Raw genomic sequence first — 18,225 nt, forward strand, 5'->3', positions numbered from 1 at the left:
TAAATTTTTAAAATTAATTTATTCTACATTTTTAAAAATGTCCAATAACAAAAAACTCCAGGGCCATGGTCCAGTATTATCCAATAAATAAAAAATAAAAATAAATAATTTAAAATTTTATAAAGTTAATTATTTTTTTATTTTTAAATTTTTAAATTAAAAAAATTAATTTTCTTATATTAAAAGTAGAAAATTAAAAAAAGTCCAGTAATTTCTTTTATTAATAAGTCAAACAATAAAAAAGTCAAGGGTCTGTTGGACCAACATTATCCATTGAATAAAAAATAAAAATAAAAAATTTAAAATTTTATAAAATTATTTATTTTTTAATTTTTAGTTTTTAAATTAAAAATTAAATTTTTTATTAGAGGTAGAAAAATAATAAAAAAAAGTCCAGCAATATTCAATAAATAAAAAATTAACTTTTTAAAATTAATTTACTATAAATTTTTAATAAGTCTAACAATAAAAAACCCAGAAAACCAGTATTATCCAGTGTATAAAAAAACATTTAAGAATTTTTTTTATTAAATGAAGAAAAATAAAAAGGTCCACCAATATTCAGTAAACATGAAAATTAAATCTTAAAATTAATTTAGAGGTAAATACCAAATCGGTACCCGAAAGATTCTGGCGCTGACAAAATGGTATCTTACTTTTGTTATTGACAAAATAGTCCTTAAAAGATTTTAAAATTTGACAAGCGTATCCCCGAACTCGCCGGAGCAAATCTCCGGCAAACACAATGCTGACATGGCCACCGTATTTTGGTGACATGGCAAACCACCCCCAAACCCTAGCCCTCCCTCCCCAATGCAGACTCTCCCTCCATCTCCTCCCCATCGCAGCCCTCCCCTACCCAACGGAGCCCCCCTCCCCTCCCCCTCCATCCCCATTGCAGCCCCAACACACTCCCCCTTCCCTTTGTCTCTCCATCGCTGCCCCCTTCCCTCTCCCTCTCCATCGTTGCCCCCTTCCCTCTCCCTCCCATCGCAGATCATATAAAGGCACAGAGAGAAGCATGCACAACAGAACACAAAATCACAATTCAAATTACAATCTACCAATACCATTTATGTTTCTTTCCAAATGTATTACAATATTCCATCAATTACATTAAAAAAAAGAAGAAAAAGAAAAATTTACCTACAAACTCCCCAAATTTCTTACCAAGATGATCATGTAAAGCACTCTCATCAATCCCTTGGTGATAGTAACTCTTGCAAACGGTAAAAAATGTTCTGCACCAACAATCTCACCAAATTCACAATGACCAACACACCCACAATAACCGTGAAAAACTGCAGAAACGAGTTCTGTGTATCAATTGCTATAATAAGCAAAACCAAAGAAATCACAAAGACAAAGTTACATATGAACATCAAAAGCGTGACCCAGAGGTAAGTGATGAACAAACGCTTGAAGATTTTGGGGATTGCAGAGATAGTAGAGGAAAATGAGACAACTTTGCTGGTGTAGAGGGAAGCGACGGTAAAGACGGCGGCGGCGGTGGAGTGGAGAGAGAAGGCGAAGAGGAAGAAAAGGTAACAGATTTCTGGGATGTACAGGAATTGTAGCTCCTCTAGTGCTAGATCCATTCTTCTTCTTCTTCTTCTTCTCAGATTCTCGTTCTGTTCTTCTCTGATCTGAGAGAGAAAATCGAAAGTTTTGGTTTGTAGTTGCTTTGAAAGGATGGAATTTTGAGAAATTAGATTGTTGTTCTTTTTAATTACAGAAATGAGATGAGATGAGATGAGATGATATGAGAGGGAGGGAGAGGGAAGGGGGCTGCGATGGGAAAGGAAGGGAAAGGGAAAGGGGGCTACGATGAGGGAGGGGGAGGGATTAGGGTTTGAAATAATATTTTTAATTACAAATTCCAACTCAAAATAAACTTCTCTTGTCAGCAAAAACTGGTGAATACGTAAGCATCTTACTCGCCGGAGCCATGGTCCGGCAAACTCGAGGACACGCTTGGCAAATTTTTAAAACATTCAGGTATCATTTTGTCAATAACAATAGTCAGGTACCAAAATGTCAGCGTCTGAATCTTTCGGGTACTGATTTGGTCATTACCTCATTAATTTATACAACATTTTTAAAAAAGTCCAAGAATAAAAAAGTCAAGAGTCTGGAGTCTAACATTATCCGGTGAATAAAAAAATAAAAAAATTTAAAATGTTATAAAATTAATTTTTTATTATTTAATTTTAAATAAAAAATTAATTTTTTTACTAAAGGTAGTAAAATAAAAAAAAAAGTCCAACACTATTCAGTAAATAAAAAATAAATTTCAAAGTTAATCTATTCAAAATTATTAAATAAGTCCAACAATAAAAAAACTCAAGGATCCGGGTCCAACATTATCTAGTGAATTAAAAATAAAAATTTAAATTTTAAATTTTATAAAATTAATTATTTTTTAATTTTTGAATTTTTTAACCACAAAAATTATTTTTTTATTAAAAAAATAAAAAATAAAAAAACGTCTAACAATATCCAATAAACAAAAAAATTAAATCTTTAAAATTAATTTATTTTACATTTTAAAAAAAGTCAGGGATCCGGAGATTTAACATTATCCGGTGAATAAAAAATTCAAAAATTTAAAATTTTAGAAAATTATTTTTTTATTATTTAATTTTTACATTAAAAAATTAAACTTTTTATTAAAGGTAAAAAATAAAAAAAGTCCAGCAATATTCGATAAATAAAAAAAATTAAAATTAATTGATTATAAATTTTTAAATAAGTCCAACAATAAAAAAGTCAAAGGTCGAGGTCAACATTATTTGGTGAAATAAAAAAAATAAAAAATTTAAATCTTTATAAAAGTAATTTTTTAATTTTTGAATTTTAATTAAAAAACTATTTTTTTTCTTATTAAAAGTTGAAAAATAAAAAAGTTCCAATATTTAGTAAAGAAAAAAAAATAAATCTTTAAAATTAATTTATTCTAAAATTTAAAAAATGTTCAACAATAAAAAAATCAAAAGTCCAAGGGCCTGCATGATCTGATGACTGAAAAACAAACACAAAAAAAAAATTAGAGTTTTATAAAAATATTTTTTATTTTTTTTAATTTTAACATTAAAAAAATTAATTTTTTTATTAAAAGTAGAAAAATAAAAAAAAATCTAGCAATATTCAATAAATAAAAAATTAATTTTTCAAATTAATTTATTATAAATTTTTAAAAAATTTCAACAATTAAAAAGTTAAGAATCTGGGGCAGCAATATCTAGTGAATAAAAAATAAAAATTAAAACATTTTAAAATTATTTTTATTTAACTTTTAAAAATTAAATTTTTTACTAAAGATAGTAAAATAAAAAAAATTATGTAATATTTAGTAAATAAAAGTATAATCTTTTAAAATTAATTTATTAAAAATTATTAAATAAGTCCAAAAATAACAAAAAAAACTTAAGAGTATAGAAGTCCAGCATTATTCAGTGAATAAAAAATAAAAATTTAAAATTTTATAAAATTGTTTATTTTTAATTTTTGAACTTTTAAATTAAAAAATTCAAATTTTTATTAAAAAATTAAAAAGGTCCAACAATATCCAGTAAACTAAAAAATTAAATTTTTAAAATTAATTTATTCTACAGTTTAAAAAAATTCCAACAAAAAAAAGTCAAGGATTCAGGTCTAGCATTATTCGGTGAATAAAAAATAAAAAATTTAAAATTTTATAAAATTATATTTTATTATTTAATTTTTACATTAAAAAATTAAAAAAAGTCCAACAATATTCAGTAAATAAAAGAAATTACTTTTTAAAATTAATTTATTATAAACTCTCAAATAAGTCCAACAATAAAATAATCAAAGGTCCGTTGGCTAGTATTATTCGAGGAATCAAAAAACAAAAATATAAAATATAAAATTTTATAAAATTAATTATTTTTTAATTTTTAAATTTTGAAGTTAAATAAATTAATTTTTTGTTAAAAGTGAAAAAAAAAAGTTCAGCAATATTCGGTAAATAAAAAATTTAAATCTTTAAAGTTAATTTATTCTATATTTAAAAAAAAGTCTAGCAATATTTTGTAAATAAAGAAATTAAATTTCTTAAATTAATTTATTATAAAATTTAAAAAAGTCTAGAAATAAAAATGTCAAGGGTCCGCAAGATAGCATTATCCGATGAATAAAAACCAAAAATAAAAAATTTAAATTTTTTACAATTAATTTTAGTTTAAATTTAAATTTTAAATTAAAAAAATTAAATTTTTTACTAAAGGTAGGAATAAAAAAACCAGCAATATTCAGTAAATAAAAAAATTTTAAAATTAATTTATTATAAATTATTAAATAAGTCCAACAATAAAAATAGCCAAGGTTCGAGAGTGCAGCATTATCCAATGAATAAGAAACAAAAATAAAAATTTAAAATTCTATAAAATTAATTATTTTTTAATTTTTGAATTTTTAAATTAAATAAATTAATTTTTCGTTAAAAGTGAAAAAATAAAAAAAATTCAGCAATATTCAATAAATAAAAAAATTAAATCTTTAAAATAAATTTATTCTATATTTATAAAAAAGTCCAACAATATTTTTTAAATATAGAAATTAAATTTCTTAAATTAATTTATTATAAATTTTAAAAAAAGTCCAGCAATAAAAATGTCGAGGGTCCGAAGGTCAGTATTATCCGGTGAATAAAAAACAAAATAAAAAATTAAATTTTTTGTTAAAGGTTGGAGTGAAAAAAAAACCAGCTATATTCAGTAAATAAAAAATGAATTTTAAAAATTAATTTATTAGAAATTATTAAATAAGTCTAACAATAAAAATAGCCAAGAGTTCGGGAGTCCAGCATTATCCAGTGAATAAGAAACAAAAATAAAAATTTTAAAATTTTATAAATTAATTACTTTTTTAATTTTAAAATTTTAAATTAAGAAAGTTAAATTTTCTTATTAAAAGAAAAAAAATAAAATAAAATTTCAATAGTATACAGTAAACAAAAAAATTAAATCTTTAAAATTAATTTATTCTACAATTTAATAAAAGGCTAGCAATGAAAAAGTCAAGGGTTTAGAGTTTAGCATTATCTGGTGAATTAAAAAATAAAAAATTTAAAATTTCATAAAATTAATTTTTTATTATTCAATTTTTATATCAAAAATTTATATTTTTTATTAAAGATAGAAAAATTAAAAAGATAGTCCGTAGTATTCAGTAAATAAAAATAAATAAATTTTTTAAATTAATTTATTATAAATTTTTAAATATGTCAAACAATAAAAAGTCAAGGCTTCATTGCTAAAAAATTTAAAATTTTATGAAATTAATTATTTTTTAATTTTTTACTTTTAAAATTAAAAAAATTTAATTTTTTATTAAAATAGTAAAATAAAGTCCAACAATATCTAATAAACAAAAAAAATAAATCTTTAAAATTAATTTATTCTATATTTTTAAAAAAGTTCACCAACATTAAGTAAATAAAAAATAAAATTTTTTTAATTAATTTATTATAAATTTTAAAAAAGTCAAGAAATAAAAATGTCAAAGGTTTCGGGTGTCAACATTATCCGATAAATAAAAAAATAAAAAAAATTAAAATTTTATAAAATTAAAGTGAGGCACAATTATAACTCTTGCGTCTACCATGAGATACGTTTTCATATGCTCACGAGGAATAAATGAGGGGATCCTAACCTCCTACCATCTCGTTAGGGGCGATTTTATAATATCAGGCGGGACAAAGAAGAGGATCCTCACCTTCCACCATCACCTGGGGTTGCACTTTTAAAAAAGAGTGTTCATATAAAAGATTTATTTCTTTCTTTAATCAGTTATATATATATATATACAACCTATCTCCTCTACACTCTGATATCTTTTGTTTAATCAATGCAGAACTCTTACTAAACCACCCTAGTTAACCTATCCATAGTACTTTGTAATCCTAAGTCACCGGTTGTAAACATTAAATAGAAACTACCTCTTTTATCCTATTGAATATACCCTTACTCGTCCTAAAGCTTAAACACTAGTTATCATACCTTAAAAGTAATTACAGAGGTTTGGAAAGTTAGAAAAATGGTTCAAAATTTCAAAAATTTACCTTTCAGAAAACAAGGGTTCCACGTACACGTCACTCTATCCGCATCGCGAGCCTCTCAAACAGCAAGCTTTCCCCACGTCACGTGCCATATGGTCGCATACACGGCTTTGAAAATGGGCATCCCACGTACGCGTCACCCCTCTGCGTACGCAAAACCTCTGGGTAGAGCCCAATGGCTACGTCGCGTGTGTGTTCACGTACACGAGCTACGTAGAATGGGTAAAAAGCTGTTAAGTCCATAAATTCAGTTTTTTGCACCTAACTTCCGACGTCCATAACTTTCTCTACAAAACTCCGATTCCCACAAAATTTATATCGTTTCAAAGCTTTTGAAATTATCTTTAATTTGAAATAAATTTCATTCAAAACTTAAATTCAAGGCTCGAGTTATAGACTGCCCAAATTGGTTAAAAATCAAGTTTTATTAAAAATCACCAAACCACAAATTTTCCAAATTCTCAATTCCAAGACCCTTATTTCCTAACCAAAACAGTACCAAACATGTTCAAACCATATTCATATACCATCCATTCGTTCCACAACATATCACATCCCAACCCTCCAATCTAATCAACTTTTACAATCACAATTTTCACAAATTTTAACATCAAACACCAAAAATCTACATTTCATGTTCATGTCATAACTAATCAATCCAACCAACCAACTCAACCCCCATTTACATTAAATTCGACAATTATCATCATTATTCACTAAACATAATAATTCATATATTCATCTTATCCTATGGTCAACTAGCCTAAGTATTCATGACACATTATATCTTAATTATAAGAAACTAAAGTCATACCTTGGCCGATTCCTTCCTAAACCCAAAATTACCAAAATTCAAGCTTCAAAATTTTCAATCAACTCCAATGATTCTAGCTACCAAGGATTTATTATAAGAGCTCCAATTTGACAAATTCAACTCTAATTCAACATAAACGAACTCAAACTAGTCCATACAATTCAATAATTTAGCACTTGGGCACACAAAATTAGATAACGCACAAGGGTTTAGAGTTTTCTTAATTTACCCATTGATGATTGGAGTAAAACCCAACAATTATCCAATGTTAGATTGTATCTAAATCACCAAAATCTTTAAAATCACTCAAAACTCAAACTAATTTCGTGAAAAAGAGGAAAACAGAAAACTGGGCACGAATTATAAAAAAACTTACCACTTAATTTAAATAAAATTAAAGAGGATTCTGAAATGAACGCGTAGCCGCAAACGACTCGTCAATCGGAGTTCCGGATTGAAAGTTATGATGAAAGGAAGAATGAATTGGAAATTAAATGAGGTTTTGGGGTTTTCTTCAAATCTCTCTTCACTGCATAAAGGAAATAATGAAGAAGAAAGAAGGCTGTTAGCCAGCCATATATGAGGATTAGGTGAGTTGGCTTAGGCCCATTTGGGCTCGGTTCGTTCGATTTAGTCTGTTGGCCTAATTTTAGGCCAAAATTTTTAAAATTAGTGTGAAAATTCGTATTTTTAATATTTCTATCTTCCTAAATTATAAAATTTAATTTTCTAATTTCTTTAATTAACTATTAATTTATTGAATAATTATTTATTAATTTTACGAATTTTTTACATCTTACCCACCTAATTAAGAATTTTGTCTCCAAAATTTAGATTCAGTTACCTAAAAATAGGTAAGGGTAGTCTGCCCTCATTTCTGATCAAGTTCTCGGGTGTGTTCCTCGTCTCTGATTCTATTCCAAATAACCCTTACTAATGAGACTCCTTTCCTGCGTAGCCGTTTAACATTGGTATTGTCAATTCTAACCGAAGTTACTTGAAGCATTAGATTCTCTCTCAGTTGCACCGATTTAGGTTCTAATATGTGATTGCCATTAGAAATGTACTCTTGAAACTACGGGACGTGAAATACGTCGTACCAGTTCGAAAGATGTGGGGGTAGAGTTACCCGATATGCCACTGACCTAATTCTCCTTAGTAAAGTTAGAATAAATTATGAAAATTTAATTTATTCTTTTTTTTTCATTCAAAAAATTTGAGACGAAAAATATAATAATAAAAAATATAATTATAAAAAATTGACAAGAATAATGAAAGAAAAAAAATAAGTTGTGTCTCTTGTTAATTTCTATGTGTCCTTCCTGTCAGGATAGACACAAAATACACTAATTCAATGTCTTTAGACACATTGTCTTTATCCATGTCTCTTCTATCAAACACGATTTTGTGTCTCTGTATCACTATCTCAATGTCCTGTTTCTATAAATAAACGCAGCCTAAAAAATCAACGTAAGTATTTCAACTTACATAGTTGGAGGTTGTAAACTCTATTTTTTCCTTTTTTTTTCATTCCATTTTTTTCTTCTAAAAATGGTGACCGAAAATTTAGGGATATTTTTTTTAATAAAAAAGACACGAAATTAAAATCATCAACCAAAGATATTCTAATTAAAAGAAGAAGTAAATAAATGTTAAGAGAAATTACTTGGTATTGCTTGGTGTATTTACAGACCGTGCCAAGCTCGTCTATGTTTGTAACACAGGTTTACTTTTGCTGCCCAAATTTACAGTCGATAGTCTAAGCAAAAACAATAAATATTATTCAGTAAAATCAAAGAAATTACATGAGGTTTTAGAAAAACTTAGCAGAAAAAGAAAAAGAACTTTATATAAGAAAATTAATCTTACGTCTGCGATAAATCATATCGCGTGTCTGTCAAGTCACGGTCATCCGGAGCAACATTTATTTTGTTAGCACTGTCATTTTTTCTCTTTGTTCCTTTTTCTTTTTATTTTCTTTTTTCAACATTTCTTTTTATTTTTCACTTCTGACAATTCATACAAAAAGTTTTGATTTAAAATCAGGATGAACCTTAATTAAAAAATAAATAAACCGAAATTATTTTAAGATTTGAACAAACAGTGAAATAGACTCAATACTTAACAAGCACACATAAACAAGTTCAGCAAATCCAAGTGAAATTAAACCAAATTAACCTCAAATAAATTTAAAAATGAACCGAAATTATCAATACTTATCACATCATCAAGTGAACCTCAATTAATTCATAAATAAACCAAAATTATTTTAGATTTGAACAAGCAGTCAAAAAGACTCAATCAATAAAAACAAAACATATATTTATAACAACAAAATAATCATTTCTGAATCTTACTCATCTTCGGATTCAATTTCGCTTTCCAAATCTGTCAGAACAATTTTCTTTTTTTTCGCGGTATTTTTTCTATTTCTTCTTCTTCTCTACAGTACATACAAAAAATTTTGTTAAAATAACAATATAAAACTTTAAATAAATAGATAGTTTTCGATAAGTGATGGAGAGAAGTATACTCAGATTCAGAAAAAGTTTTTTTTTTCGAAGACAAATGCAAGATGACAAGTTTCTTTTTTCCTTTCATCTTTTTCTTCGTTTCTCCCTTCTTTTCTTCTATCTCTTCCCCCTCAATTATGCTCTTTTCACAATTTTCTAATACAAAAGCTTATTTAGTTAGCACAATAATTTAAAAACATCTGAACTAAAATTTCAAGGAAAATAATTTTTTTTTTATTTACCATTTCATTATTTGTTTCAAGGGCAATCTGGTCCACTAGTCTTCTCTGTGTCCAGTATGCCACCCATGGTGGTCTGGGAGTGTCATCTGCTACTGGATGAGAAAACTTCATTTCATGAAAATATATTAACACCAACACAAAGACACAGCCGTCAACTAAAATTTTGTGTCTTGCTCTCTAAGCTTTGATCCCCTTGATCAGGAAGCTCAGCACATGAGATGCCAAAATTCATTGTCGGATTGTCTCCACATGAAGGATATGTGTCTTATGCACCGGGGAGACTATGCTTACTATTGTCGGCAACAAGAAGCATTTCTGGACGAAGACGAGGAAAGTTGTCTTGAATTTCAGCAAGTTTTTCTCCCCTTTAACACTCATATCAATCACAGATTTTGTCAAAGATGCCAAAGTAGCACTTTTGAAGCTGTCAACAATCTCCTTCTGCTGCTCATTCAGTTTGCTATACGCAACTTTTTCAAAAAAATGACCCCCTATAATATCTTAATATAAACAAATCAATTTAGATTTAAGCAAGCAGTAAAAAAGGTTCAAACATTAACAAGAACACATGGAATTCATTTTCTGTATCTAAATGAACCTCATTAAACTAAGAAATGAATCGAAATTATTTAAGGAATAAAAATTTTTATCAATACCAAATGAATGAACTGAAATATTTTAATATAAATAAATTAATATAAAAATAAAAAAAGATCAAAAAGAAAAAATACAAATGTAAAAGATAAAAAGTATAACACCGCCTGAATTTAGGCCCAGTGCATCTCCTATCTTGGCAGAGGTTATGTAGACTTTGGCATAGCAAGTGTCCAAAAATTCATGATAGAGATCAAAGGAAAGAATCAATTCCCTCAAGAGCTTGTGTGAGATATTCAATTCTGGGATATGTCTCAGCGCACCGAATTCCATTTCTTCAACGATAGCTTTCTTTCGTTCACCCAATTCGGTGAACACCCTAGCTATCGATCTCGTTGAGTAGCTCAAATCGTGAGTTTTCTACAAGGATTTGAAACATTATTTATGATATATTTATAATACAAAAATATAGTTGATTTAAGGTGTGTATGCTTACATTGTAATGTGGTTTCTCCTTTTTTGCGATGATTATCTTTTTCATTTTTGCTGTAAGGAATAAAAATTTGGTCAATACTTAACAGGTCATCCTTTTTATTTTTACTGTAAGGAATAAAAAATTTAGTCAATACTTAACAGTAGCATCAAATGAACCTCACTCAATTCACAAATGAACTGAATTTGGTTCAAATTTGAATAAAAACTAACTAAACAACCCCACATGAACAAGTTCAGCAAATTCAAGCAAAATGAAACCAAATAAATATAAATTAAACTAACAAATGAACCTAAATTTCTTAAGTAATAACAAATTTAGTCAATACTTAACGGTAGCATCAAGTGAGCCTCACTCAATTCACAAATGAACCGAATTCGGTTTAAATTTTAACAAAAACTAACTAAACAACCCGACATGAATAAGTTCAGCAAATTCAAGCCAAACTAAACCAAATGAACATAAATTAAACTAAGAAATGAACCTAAATTTCTTAAGGAATAACAAATTTGGTCAATACTTAACAGTAGTATCAAGTGAACCTCACTCAATTCACAAATGCACCGAATTTGGTTTAGATTTGAACAAAACGTCATAAACATTCAATCAGCAAGAAAAACACATTGAATTCATTTCTGCATGCAAGTGAACTCAATTAAACTAAGATATGAACTGAATTATTTATAAGAACCAATAAACTAAGAACACAGTTTCATTCGATGCCCCAGTTACGGAGAAAAACAAGAAAAAATAGAATCAGAGAAACTCGATCTACTAAACGAACTCGATCTGCTAAACCTTAAATCAAACTAGTAAAAATGCGAGATTTGCGAGAAATTAACTGAACATAATAACAATAGTTTTCTCAGTACCTTGTGGAATCTTTGTTCTTGTTTTTGTATGTTTTTTGTTGATGAATTCAAATGCACTACCAGATTTTGTTGTAGTTTCCGAAGAGACTTTGAAAGATTTTTGAGAGATTTTAAGAGGGATTTGAAATTTTTTTTATTGCAGTTTTGAGTTTGAAGAACGAACCATTTTTCATATTAGAGCACGAATTACAGTAGTAATGTTTGGGATTTTCAGCGCGTGTAACCACTCTCTTTAATAAGAATGGATTTTTTTGGTATTATGCCTACTTAGTTGGACTTGGATGCAAAAAGACTTAGAAGTGTAGCCCAACTGTAATAATTAATAGTTGTAGATAAAAATATTGAGATACATTTTTTTTCCATCAATACTTGTGAAAAGATAAACAAGTTTTGTTAATATTTTTATTGACACTTATTTTTTTACAAACATAGTGATAATGACCAAAATGTCAAAAAACATAACTAAAAATGTTATCTTTTAAATAATTATTGATCACTACAAAATATGTACTCATTTTATTAGCAATATATAAAAATATTATTATACATATTGTGCGAATCATACATTATGTATATGATTATATAAAAATTTTCTGGATTGACAGGTCAACTGGATCTTCCCGTGGAAGCAAGAAACATAGGATGAGGTTGTCATTTGTGAATAAGGAGGATGACAGGAAAGAGTTTAATATGCAAGATCTTTTGAAGGCCTCTGCTGAGATTTTGGGCAGTGGTTGTTACAGTTCATCCTATAAGGCTTCTTTGTTAAGTGGACCAATGGTGGTCGTGAAAAGATTCAAGCAGATGAACAATTGTAACAAGAAAGAATTCCAAGAATACATGAGAAGGATTGGGATGTTGTCCTAATTTGCATCCTTTGGTAGCTTTCTACTACAGAAGGGAAGAGAAGCTCTTGATTACTGATTTTGTTCCTAATGGCAGCTTGGCTGTTTGCCTTCACGGTCTGTTCGTCGCCAAGTAAACTACCATTTCTAACTATCAAATATTTATGCGCTGAGAATTTTAACTATGAAAAATTAGATTAATTAGTTTGGAAAAACTAAAAAAAAAAATTGGTAGATTATTTGATAGTTTTGTCCAACATTTTGTCAAACTAACTCAATCTATATTTGATGAGTATTGAATTTGTTTAAATTTTTTATGATTAGAATTTTTAATTTGTTAAATCTTTTATCGTCAAAAATAATACTTTATTCTAAATCCAAGAGATTTTCAGCCAATCATTAATTGTTTTGACTGAAATATTTATATACCACTTCATTCTTATTATATAGAACAAAAATTCTATATACACATAGAAAATCAGCAATCAAATTAGTTATCATGTATTTGTGTATAAATATATATGTTATTTAGTTTATTTTAAAAATATATTTTGTATTTTAATATATATTCTATATGAATGATTAATTTAATTTGGTAGTTGATTTTTTGTGTATACATAGGAGAATAGTTATTTATTTATTGAAAAAAAAAATTCAGGACACCAAGCATTGGGGCAACCAAGCCTTGATTGGCCAACAAGATTAAAGATAGTGAAAGGCATAGCACAAGGTCTTGAATATCTACACAAAGAGATGCCAAGGCTAATAGCAGTATATCACCACATGGACATCTAAAATCATCAAATATTCTTCTAAATGAAAACTATGAACCAATCCTAACAGATTATGGTTTAGTGCCAGTGATTAATCAAGAGCTTGCATCAGACATTATGGTAATTTACAAGTCACCAGAGTATTTGCAACAAGGCAGAGTTACAAAGAAGACTGATGTGTAGAGCCTTTGGATCTTAATCTTGGAGATCCTAACTGGAAAATTCCAAGCAAATTTCTTGCAACAAGGGAGAGAGAGTGAGTTGAGCTTAGCAAATTGAGTTGATTCAGTTGTTCCTGAAGAGTGGAGTGTGAGGTTTTTGATAAAGAAATGGGTACAAGCAAAGAAAATGAGGTTGAGATGGCAAAGCTATTAAGGATTGCATTGGCTTGTTGTGAAACTGATGTTGAAAAGAGATTGGATGTCAAAGAAGCTGTGAATAGAATCCAAAAGGTGAAGGAGAGTGGTGAAATTGATCTTAGTTAATAATAATATATAATGGGGGAGATTAATTAATATATGAATTGATCTTCTTAGTTATGATATGAATATGACGAAGCTAACAACAAAGTCTTGTTTCAAAGGCTAAGTGAGATTAGATTATGATGATGATGATGATTTGGATCAGGATGTGTTGATGATGATTACAATTGGGTTTGAGAAAAAAAGTGTGCTAGGCATGAAAGAATTGGTTGGAATGGATCATCCATGTATTTAGTATGTATGATTATTGGGTTTTCCAAATTTGTTTATTCTTTCGAAACTTTTTCTTTTCTTTTCTTGGTGTGAGAAATATGCAAAATTATGAGGAACAGAGGGTCTACAACCAATAATGATGTAATGCCATAGGTTGAAGTTGCAATTGAAGAGTATTTTGGGCAATTAACATTTTTAGTTAAAAAATTAGAAAAATACAAGACAAATACAAGAGAAAAACATTAGTCGCCTAACATTTTGAAACTGAGACATTCTTTTATTTTTTGTTATTCTTTTTTAAAAGAATTCTTTTTTAGTTATTAAAAGTTTGTTGGGATTTAGATTGCTATATATATAGTTTACACATATTAGTTGTATCTAAATTTTTAAATTATAATTCCACTCTTTATCTACATTTGTTACTGATTATTTATAATTTTATATAGACACACAACCACACTCATTGGATTTTGACTCTTTACACAGGACTAACTAAGCAATTTAAAATAAGAAATTGATTAGACAATATTTAGTGAATTATTCTTATTTTATAATTAATTTATAATACAGGTTTTATTCTTCATTGTACATAATAAATTACGGAATATAAAAATGGGAAAAGGGTTAAAAACAGTTAACAATTATTTTCTTAAACTGCGAAAATGATAGATATTGAACTGAAAAAAAAAATGAATTGCAAGTATTATAAATTGAATGGAACATATATTTTCAGTGATCAACATGAAACAAATAAATTTTCGTTACGTAAATAACTAATTATATATCATACGGAAATTAGAGTGTTGAGTATGATGGATAGACCTTGGCTAACTGGGATCGAGAGATAGAAATTAAATTAAATTTTTATATTTTATTTAGTATAAAATATATAAATTTATTTAAATATTTTTATTAGTTAAAAAAATAAAAATAAAATAAACAGAACAAAAAAAATAAAGTAGAGACTTTTACATAGGTGAAAATAAGTTAGATGGCTTATCATGACCTGCAATCTGATTGTATTTAACCTAATCTAATCTGATTTGTCATAAATTTTAGTCTCAAATTTATTTAAAAATCTAATTATGTTAATAGATCCGGTCAGACTCACAAAATAGCCTAATAAACCTATTAGGACTTGTCTGAGTCTGTTAAAATATAAATAAATATAAAAATAAATTTTTATAATTAAAACAGTTATTAAAATTTTAAATTTATTATACTTTATTATAAATATTTGTTTATATTTTAAATACTTTAAAAATTTAGATATTATTATAAGGATTGAATTTAGTATATTGCATATAAATATTTTTTAAACATTTTTTATTTTTTTGTTTTAGTAAAAAATTATATATATCAGACCTTTTATTAGACTTCAGGCCAGATCAAGTTCAATAACAGGTCATATTTAGTATTTAAAATAAGAGAAATTCTCCACATACAAGCGTTTTTTTATACAAATCTTTACAAGTGCACCTTCTTCTTCTTCTTGCGCACGTTCTTCTTCCTCTTCCTCTTCTTCTTCTTTTCTTTCGTTGCTTACCTTCTCTTTCTCCTTCTTCAACCATTACTGCACGTTTTCACTGCACATTCTTCTTCTTGCTGCACGTTCTTCTTCCTCTTCCTCTTCTTCTTTTCTTTCGTTTCTTGCCTTCTCTTTCTCCTTCTTCAACCGTTACTGCACGTTTTCACTGCACCTTCTTCTTCTTCTTGCTGCATGTTCTTCTTCCTCTTCTTCTTCTTCTTCTTCTTCTTCTTTTCTTTCGTTTCTCGCCTTCTCTTTCTCCTTCTTCATTTACATGCTTTTCTCTCTGTTTTCTTTTTTCATTATTCTCGATTTCCATTATTTTTTGACATCAAGCTCTGAAATCGTTTTTGAAGAAGAAGAAGCAGCAAAAGATGAGGAGGAGAAAGAGAAAGAGTTCTGAATTATGCATAAGGTATACTTCAAGGAATTTTGGGTGTATTTCTTAAATCCTTTGGGTGTAGTTTTTGTAATCCTTTGGGTGTATTTCTGTAATCCTTTGGGTGTATTTCTATAATCGTTTGGGTGAATTTCTGTAACCGTTTGGGTGTATTTCTGTAATCGTTTGAGTGTATTTCTAAAGTTTCATTATCTTCAAATTTGGCAAGAGACTCGTTTTCATAGAGGAAGAAGAAGAAGAGTCGTTTATAATGCATGGTGAGTAGCGCGCTTTGGAAACAGGAAGTGGTTGAATAACGTGCGTTTATTTACTCTTGAATGTGGGAATGTAATGCGTGTTTTTTGTTGGGCTTGTACCAACTTGTAAAACTTGTAAGCCAAAAAGACTTGTATGTGTAGCAGGCCTCTTAAAATAAAGTATATAATAGACTACAGGTCAAGCTTGTAACACCTTACCACACAGAATTTTACGCCTAAGACGTATATCAAAGGTGGTAAGACGCTACGACCTCTAAAAATAATATATATATATATATATATATATATATATATATTGACGGACCCAAAAAATTTTAATAATGGAAGCAAAAACATACTAAAATAAATTTTATTAAATATTAATATTTATATTATGTAATAGAAAATTAGAGATATAAAAATAAAAAAAATACTTTTTATTATAAACAATTTTTAAAAAATATTTTTTTGGCTATAGTCTAAAATCTGAACTCAAAATCTTAGTGAAATTATAAACAACTTATTGTTCCATGTTCTCAATCAACTACAATTTTATTATTTTTATATATTTAATAAATAAAAGAGTTAATCAATAGGCACGTTAAGTTTATTAATATACTAGTATTTATAATTTGAAGTTTAAATCATATTTAAGTACCAAAAGATTTAACTATATAGATTATCTCTCACTCAATTAAAAAGTTCATTTATTTATTATAATATTTATGAAAAGAATACTTTTTTAAATAAAAATAACGGTACAAATAAGACTGTTTCAAAGTTAAAATATATAACATTAATTAATAGATAATAAATAAATAATGTTCTTTCTTATATCAAATAATTTTTGAAGATGAAAAAAGATATTGATAATTTTATGTGTATTTAAAAAATTAATTTTTTAGTTTAGTAATTAATTAATTGGTTAGTTTAAAAAAAAGTACCTTATCACTACTTATTAAATTTTTTTTATTGAGTTGATTCATTTATTTCTAGTTTTAATACTATATCAGATTTAATAAGATAAATATTGTTCTAAACTTAATAAAATATTTTTAAAAATAAATTCTAAAATAATTATCTATAATTTATTATGGGACAAAAACATCATAATAAAAATAAAAATATATAGATATATATAATTTTTAGTTTTTCTTCAAAAAATTTCAATAGGGGCAATTGTCCCCTCTCCTCCTAAGGTAGGTCCGTGCTTTTATTTATATATATATATAACTAGGAGTTTTGAAAAAAGAGGTACGATAAAAACAAAATCGAAAATGTATCGCTCACAAAAAATAATAAGGTGGAAAGCTTATGCAGAAAACCAAAAGACAGATATATATAGAGTTCTAATGGATAAATATAATTCAAGTCCTAAACTCGACCTGCGAAACAAAGGCCGACCAGAGTATAAATACATATATACATAACCCATAAAGTATAACCCAAAAATAAGCACATATTTCTCCAAATCAACCTCTAAGAGGGACAAAATACAACATATACAAGGCAGAATATATATATATATATATATATATATATATATATATATATATATATATATATATAAACAAAATATAAACACTAAGTCCCACAATTGTTCTTCGCTTCCAAAGAGTTTCTAGAATGCTTAAGGAGGTGCCATCCGTCGTGCATCTGAAAACAACAACATATGTATAGAATGAGAATCGGAGGTTCTTAGTATGGTAAATGTGCCCACATAGATAATATATAAGATCTCAGAAAAGTCAGAGGCATTCCTAGAACTCCAACACTTAGAATTAAACTTAAGAAGTATACTAAACCAGAGATTTGGTAAGTTATATAAGGTATTCCAGTTCTAGATCTAACTTTAACCTAACACTTTACTTTCTGTCTTCTCCAACCTTTCAAATCATCGATGGAACTACCCTCAACGTCACCTCCGCCAGCATAAGGGATCTCTTATAAAACCCCGAATAAATGAAAATTAAATAAATAATAAATTAAATATGAGCGAATATGGTTAGAAAATTTAGCAATCGAAATTTAATAATTTAAATATGATATTTAGACTCAGTGGATTTTTCTGAGTTGAAAAACATAGTTTTCAGCGTAAAAATGCGAAGTAGCATTTTTGCCGGCAGTATTGGCTTACT

At 27.4% G+C, this 18,225-nt stretch overlaps 1 pseudogene; it reads left to right on the forward strand.

Moving 5' to 3' along the window:
* The first annotated feature begins 4,635 nt into the window (after window positions 1-4,635).
* On the forward strand, window positions 4,636-13,873 carry LOC107620349 (pollen receptor-like kinase 2; annotated as a pseudogene).
* The last annotated feature ends 4,352 nt before the right edge of the window (window positions 13,874-18,225 follow it).

The sequence above is a fragment of the Arachis ipaensis genome, chromosome B10 (genome assembly GCF_059453495.1).
Source record: "Arachis ipaensis isolate K30076 ecotype BB chromosome B10, ASM5945349v1, whole genome shotgun sequence".
Lineage (NCBI taxonomy): Eukaryota > Viridiplantae > Streptophyta > Magnoliopsida > Fabales > Fabaceae > Arachis > Arachis ipaensis.